The following is a 7,914-nucleotide window of genomic DNA, read 5'->3' on the forward strand; positions in this document are numbered from 1 at the left end:
AGATGGTCAGTTAGAACAGTTCAAAAGATCAGTGCTAAGTTGAACGGTTGTATCTGGGATGAGGTTGGGGAGGGGACATTTTGAAATTGGTGAAGTCAACATTGATGCGGTATAGTTTGAGGGGTCCAAATGTCCTAAAATCTATCCACTTCACCCTCACCTCTGACCTGACACCATAACCCCCCACCTGCATCTACCTATTGCCTTCCAAGTTACCTCCCACCCAGCTCCATCCCCACCCTCCTATTTATTCCTCAACCCCTCCCCCCTCCCTTACCCCCCTTTCCCGATGAAGGACTTATGCCTGAAACGTCAACTCTCCTGCCCCTCGGATGCTGCCGAACTGCTGTGCTTTTCCAGCCCTACACTTTTCAACTCTGATCTCCAGCATCTGCAGTCCTCACTTTCCCTCGGCCTCCAATAGTAAGAGATGGATATATTTTCACTCTTTCTGACATGTTACTCAAAGCGTGATAATTTGTGGAATGGGGACAGAAATTAAGCATTCCCTGTTTAACATTAGGTTGGAGTGCCAAGTCAAGGTCGGGGAAGTAACAGTGAGATTGAGTGACAGGGTGTCAGTTCCAGGAATGCAGTTTGTTCACGGGAATGATTTAGCAGGATCCAAGGTAGGATATGCACCCCTTGTGGTGGTGAAGCTAAAGTAAGACCAGGGAACAGGGGAATTAAAAGAAAAATAACCAGGGATTTTTCCAGACAGAGTAGTAACAAGATCCCACTGTCAAAAGTTACAACAGGAAGGAAAACCGAAAGAAAAAAACAGAGAAGTTGATGCACGGAAGACTCAGGCTAAAGCATTTCTAGTGGCTGGATTGCTCAAGGACGTGGTTATTTTTTGTTGGACATGTCATACATTCCAAGAGGTAGGTAGGTCACAGACAGTAATAAAACCAGCAGCTTTGTTGCCAATCCCTGTTTTCGAAGAACGTTGCACGTGGGTTATGATTAATTTTGTAGCTTCCCTTTCTAAAGTAAAAGTGGAAACCAATATCTGTTGATCATAATGGATGTGTCCACCAGATTTCCAGAGGCAATTCCATTTTGGAGTGTTAAGGCAAAAGGGGAGGAGGAGGAGTTGGTAGCTTTCTTTACTCACTGTGGGCTACGCAGTTTGATTCAGTTAGACGAAGGGTCTCATTTTACCAATCAGCTGTTTAAGGACATTTTGGATAGCTTCGGCACACAGCAGTTTAGATCAAGTGCATCGCATCCCGAATCCCAGGGAGTCTTGGAAAGTTGGCATCAGATGCTGAAGACAATATGAACGGCGTACTGTCAGAATTACCTGAATGATTGGAATAAAGGTGTCTCATTATATTGTTTGCCATTAGAGATGCTCCAAATAAATCTACTCATTTTACTTCCTTTGAGTTAATATTTGTATATGAAGTGAGACGTCCTTTAAAGTTAATTAACACTTAAACTGACAAGACCGAAATCGGAGATCTCACACTTGGATTATGTATCTGAGGTGAGGGAGAGATTAGATGGAGTAGGTGAGTTTGCTAAACAGCACCTGAAGAGGACACAGCATGGAATGAAGCAGGTGGCAGATAAAAACTCTGAAACTTTGACGATTTCCCGTGGGGATGACGTATAAGGATTGCCACCAGTGGTAGGAAATCTCTTCAAAACCAGGTTTAGTGGCCCCTTTCAAATTACAAAAGTGTTGAGTCAGTTCAACTATCTGATAAAGATACCGGATATGACAAAAAAAAGTTAGAGTACGTCATGTGAATGAATAATGCTCCAGACGCATTTAAGACTCAGGAACAGAAGTTGTGGCCAGATGTACAAATTGTGCAGTTTGTCTGTATGATGTAGTGATCTTTGGCAAGTGATTGAAAGCTCACATGTTACAGTTGGCAAACCATGTTGAACGATTACAAGAAGCAAACTTGTTAATAAACTTAAAGAAAACAGAATTCGCGAAGGCAGAGGGGACGGTCTCAGGACATTACATTGGACATGGAAGGTTGACCCCATGGAACACAAAGACGATGGGCGTTGAGGAATTTCCACGACCATCCTCGAAGAAAGAGATGCTTCGATTTTTGGAACTGAGTGGATTTTATCAGAAGTTTGATGCAAACGTCAGCAGTGTATTGGCACCACTGATGGATTTATTAAAGAAGAACACAGAATTGTGGTGGATAGAACAATGCCAGGAGGCATTTGAGAATTTTAAAGCAGGATTAATCACCACACCAGTTTTAGCTACACCAAATATTCTGAAACCCTTTGAAAATTGCATTTGATGCTCGGGATATAGGGCTCAGAGATGTATTCAGACAGTAAGATGATGATGGAATTGAATGGCCAATTAGCTTCTTGCCGAAAAAACTCAATATCCACCAGAAACAAAAAGCAACATCTCCATTATTGAAAAAGAATGATTAAATTTCGCACTGGACTGACAATATTTTAATGTTTATATGATAAACGAATTGTCAGAGATGATCGTGGACAACGACAAACCTCTCGCATTTTTTTTGAATATTTAAAGAACAGAATATGAGTGTATTTCATTGGAGTCTTATTCTATCGACTTTGAACTTACAAAATGTACATGCTGTGGGTCCTAAAATGTGATAGCAGATGTGTTAGCACAGATTTAAAGGAAAAAGTTTAGATAAGATTTGACTTATTGCAATGTTAGTTATGTGTGCAGAATTAATATGTATGGTATAGCTGAGATTAATACTTTTGTATTTCATAATAATGGGGTTAAGAATTAGAGGAAAAGAAATGAAGCCGCCTTTTCATTCTTCTGGTTCATGTTCTTTTCCTGAAGTGGGGAGGTGTTATGAAGCCGAAATCATGTCCAGTCACTTTAAGACAGAACGGGTTTTGCTGAATAGAAAGTACAGCCACAGATGCCAGCTGAAGGTCGTTGATCAGAAATTGCTGCTTGACATTTATCAGGCGGGGATGTAGGTTGAGAAATGACAAATGGAGTTTAATATAGACGTGTGAGGTCTTGCATTTTGGAAACTCAAATCAAGGTAGGTGTTTCCTGGTGAATGGGAGGGTCTTAAGGGGTGAAGTGGGCAGAGAGACCTTGGTGTTCAGTGCACGGTTCTCTAAGAGTGGACTCACAGGTGGACAGGGCAGTTAAAAAGGCTTTTGGCACATTGGTTGAGTGCTTAATCGGAAGAGCTGTGAGAGACGAAGAGATGGCGATGCTGAAACACAAGGAGTGGCAGCAATCACTTATTTCCAAAAGAGACATTGATAGGGTGAGAAATTCCATACTTTATTCAGGATTGATTGGTTTGAATTATTGCCACATGTACCTCAGTACAGGGAAACACTTTATTTCTGAGCAGTGGAGGCAGATCATAATAAGCATGGCCAGACAGATCATAGGGTGGAAACAGACTTCGACAGAGTAAGGCATACATTTTACACTAAACAGCACAAGCACGGGACAAGATCAATATGAATAAGATCAGCATTATTTGAACTTAGAGAGTCCATTCATCAGTCAAACTTGACTTTCCTAATAGTTTTTATGCCTTAATTAACTCTCCCCATATGAATGCGAAGTCGGCATGGTGGCACATTGGTTAGCACTGCTGCCTCACAGCGCCAGAGACCAGGGTTCAATTCCCGCCTCAGTGTGGAGTTGGCACATTCACCCCGTGTCTGCGTGGGTTTCCTCCGGGTGCTCTGCTTTCCTCCCACAGTCCAAAAATGTGCAGGTTAGGTGAATTGCCCGTAGTGGTAGGTGAAGGGGTAAATGTAGGGGAATGGGTCTGGGTCTGTGTGGGTTGCGCTTTGCCGGCTTGGTGTGGAGTTGTTGCGCTGAAGGGCCTGTTTTCACACTGTAAGTAATCTAATCTAATCGGCGTGTGAACCCACACTGAATGTTATGTTGTTCCCAATCCCCAATAGCAGCCACAATAGCTTCCATCTGAAGCTGGTAGCCATTCCCACCAGCTTCCACCCTACATAGAGAACACCAGGCTTTCACCTCGGAGATGGAACATGCCTTCTTGAGACTTCACACAAGACATATGGCTTCCCTCCTCACCGCAAGTAAACCACGTTAAAGTCCCGCGTGTGTATCATGAGCGATGGCGCCACGAGGTACAACGTGGAGCAATCTGTATGTGCAGCCTCTGCTCCAATTGTTCATCATGTTAGAGCATCAATTAGGAGACAGTGAGGACTGCCCATGCTGGAGATCAGAGTAGACAGTGGTTTGCTGGAAAAGCACAGCAGGAGATTCGACGTTTTGGGCATAAGCCATTCATCAGGATCAGCATTAATTACCCTATTCTGGCCCTGTGTAAGTGCATTGAGATGGGAATGGCCTCCTACTGTTCCTATATAAGTGACTCAACTGACTGAATAGCCTCCTCCTGTTCCTGTATAAGTGGCTCAACGGGCTGAATGGCCTCACTCTGTTTCTGTGTAATTGACTCAAAGGACTGAATGACTTCTTCCTTGTCAAGGCCGGATTGGGTTACCCCTGGTTCCTGTTTGACAGCTCGATGTGCTGGCAAGAGTGATGATGCTGCAACTTTAAGAGGTTATTTTGTCCTTTCTTTTATGAGAGAGATTGAACGATCGTTACCAAGCTGGATAGTTATGACCACTTGAGTAAACAGCTAGGGAGGCCTTGTGTTTATTTTAATGCAGCCTGAATGGGTGTGGCCAACTCTCACAGATTAGGATCTCTGGGTTTTGGTTTCTCAGCAACATCAGAAACTATTGGGGTCTACACAGAGTTGGAAGCTTCAGTGAATGTCTCCTGGCTGCTACTCTCTCTGAATTTTTTCTTGATGCTGGTTTTAATTCCTGGATTGGAGACATGTTTGTGACATTCTGTGTTTGTATATTCCTTTTTGCCAACGGCTGTGTTTATGCGATTTTCCCATATTGGAACAGTTCATTCGTAATAGTTACTAGATCCATTATTCTGTTAACTTGGCCAATAAAATAAAGTTATTCTAAATTCCTCTTTCTTTAGTTTCATTTCATCTTCCGTGTTTAAATAAATGGTGTTTGCTTCACACCGAGTAGTTTGACCATTCTCATTGCATCTGGAACAGACAGTTTACATTTCCTTTAAAATATGAAAACATTAGAGTCAAGGCTACTGCCTTCAAATATTTTCGAGGGGCTCTGGTGTGGTCCATCACACTCGACTCCTTCTCTTCCTGAGTAATAGGCTGGAGGCACTGAATGGGCTGTCCCTGTTCTACTCTAATACTGTCAATGAGCTGAATGACTTCCTCATATTCCTGTGAAACCAGTGTGAGGTGCTGAGTGAACTCTATTTCACTGTGGTAATGTGCAGTGCCAGGCGGTGCTGTTACATGAATGTTACAGACCATTTAATAGCACACACCTGACTGGAGTCTGGGTCTTGCTGCACATGGACAGAGACCGGTTCAGGAGCTGACGGGCGACAAATGTTCTGAACATTGTGGAATGTTCGGTGACCATCCCCACTTCTGATCTTATGGTGGGGAGGGTGGCGGCGGGGAGACATTGATGAAGCAGCTGAAGATGTTTGTGAAGAGGAAGCTACCCTGAGGATCTCCCACAGAGGTGACCCAGGACTGAGATGATGAACATCTTCCTTTGTGCCATGTTTGCTACCAAACACTGTAGAGTTTACTCTGTTTTGTTCAGTTCAGTTTTGTTAAGCTCCTTGATGTCAACAGAAGTTAACCACTGCCTTGATATCAGGGCCAGTCATTTTTACCTGAACCCATGAACCAACCGCTTTTGTCCATATCAATAGGCCATTATATAGGAGCAACACGTGTTTTCTCCAAACAAATGATATTGAATGTCAGGGTTTCTCTTCTCAAGATTGTTAGGGAGCAAGATGACTGAAAGTATTTGAAAAAGAGGTAGATGGATATTGATCTGACAGAGAGTTGAGGGCGATGAAGAATTGGGTATGAAAGAGGATTTGAGACCAAGAGCAGATCAGTCTTGATCTTCGTGAAGGGCAAGGCAGGTTTGCGGAGTGAACGACCTGTCCCTGTTTCTGATGTTCTCACATTCTTTTATTGGAGAGTTAGTGGGTGTTATTATCATAAATGTGCAATTACTGAATATTGCAGCCAGGTAGACCAGAGGATTTTGTGAGCCATCTCTGGTGAGTATATGGGCTGTATTCAGAGTCAATCTGCGTCTACAACATGACCAACAAATGAAGCACAAGTTGCAGAGAGGGGAAGCTCTTTGAAGGGAGATGAGGTGCCTCTTTCATACCTGTGCCTGGATTTTCCAATTACATTTCCCAAATCACTTCAAAGCGTGTGTGACAGTCTTGAGAGGCTGAATGGTTTCCTCTGTTTCTGTGCACCAGATTATAGGAGTAAGTGGTCTCCAACTATCCCTGTCTAGCCGGTATGAGGGGCTGAATGGAACACAGGAACATGGGACTGAGGAGCAGGAGTGGGTCATTAGATACTTTGAGCCTTCTCCACCAGGAAGTACGATTGTGGCTGATCAGGTTATGGACTCAGCCCCACTTTCCTGTCTGTATCCCAATATCCGTGACTTACTTTCCTGTCAAATATTTAGTAATGCAGTTTTCAATCAATGTGAACATAGAGGCACGATAAACTTCCAGTGAAGAGAATTCCCATTTGAAAGGTCCTTTCAGAATTTTTCATCATCCCTCTTATAGAATCGGAGAGCCATGCAGAATGGAAACAGACCCGTTAGTCCAATCTGTTCACTCCGATCAGATATCAAATCTGATCCAGTCCCATTTGCCAGTGTTTGGCCAATATCCCTCCTCTTTCAGATATTTTTTAAATGTGCGATTGTAACCGCCATCAGCACTTCCTCTGACAGCATTTTCTGTGCACACACCTCTCTCTGTGTGAAATATTTATCTTCAGGTCCCTTCGAAATTATTCGCCCTCTCCCCTTCAACCTATGCCTCTGAATCTGGTCTCCCCTACCCTGAAGATCAGAACGTGGCAGTTCAGAATATCCATTCCCCTGATGATTTTATAAGCATTTATAATGTCACCCTTCAGCCTCTGACACTCCAGGGAGAAACGCCTCAACCTCATTAACCTCTCCCTGGGACATCTGTGAAAATCTTTTCTGCAGACAACCGCGTTGTATACAGTTTTCTTAAAATGGCCTTCCCAACACGGTGTACAGATGCAACATGCCACCACAAACCCTATACTCAAAGCCCTGAATGATTAAGGCAAATGTGCCAAATATGTTCAGTACCACTCTGTCTACCTGTGACTCCACTTTCAAGAAACAATGTACCTGCAGCCCTAGGTCCCTTTGTTCCATAACACTCCCCAGGACCTTGCCATTAAGTGTATAATTTCTTCCTAAAATGCAAAAGCTTATATTTGTCTAAATAAACTTCATCTATCACTCCTTGCCCCTTTGGCCCATCTAATTGTGGCCTCGTTGTACTCTGAGATAATCTACTACACCACATTTCTGATGTCATCTGTAAACTTACTAACTATGGCCCCGATATCCCCAGCTAAATTCTTTATCTAAATGATGAAATGCAGTGACCTCAGTACTGATTCCTGCAGCACGTTACTGGTCACAAGCCTCCAGTCTGAAAAATATCCCTCTTCCTTCAAGCCAATTGTGACTAGCTTCTTCTGTGTCCCATGTGACCGAACCTTTAATCTGTCTACCAATTGGAATGTTATGAACACCTTGTCGAAGTCCATATAGACAATGTCTACCAAATTGCCTTCATTAATCTTCTTTTTTACCTCTTCATAAAACGCAACCAAATTAATGAGACATGATTTCCCATGCAGAAAGCCACGTTGTCTATCCCGATCAGCCCTTACCTTCCCAAATGTATGTAAATGCTCTCCCTCAGAATCCCCTCCAACAACTTACCCACACCTGACATCAGGCTCACCC

The sequence above is a fragment of the Chiloscyllium punctatum genome, chromosome 29, assembly GCF_047496795.1.
Source record: "Chiloscyllium punctatum isolate Juve2018m chromosome 29, sChiPun1.3, whole genome shotgun sequence".
NCBI lineage: Eukaryota > Metazoa > Chordata > Chondrichthyes > Orectolobiformes > Hemiscylliidae > Chiloscyllium > Chiloscyllium punctatum.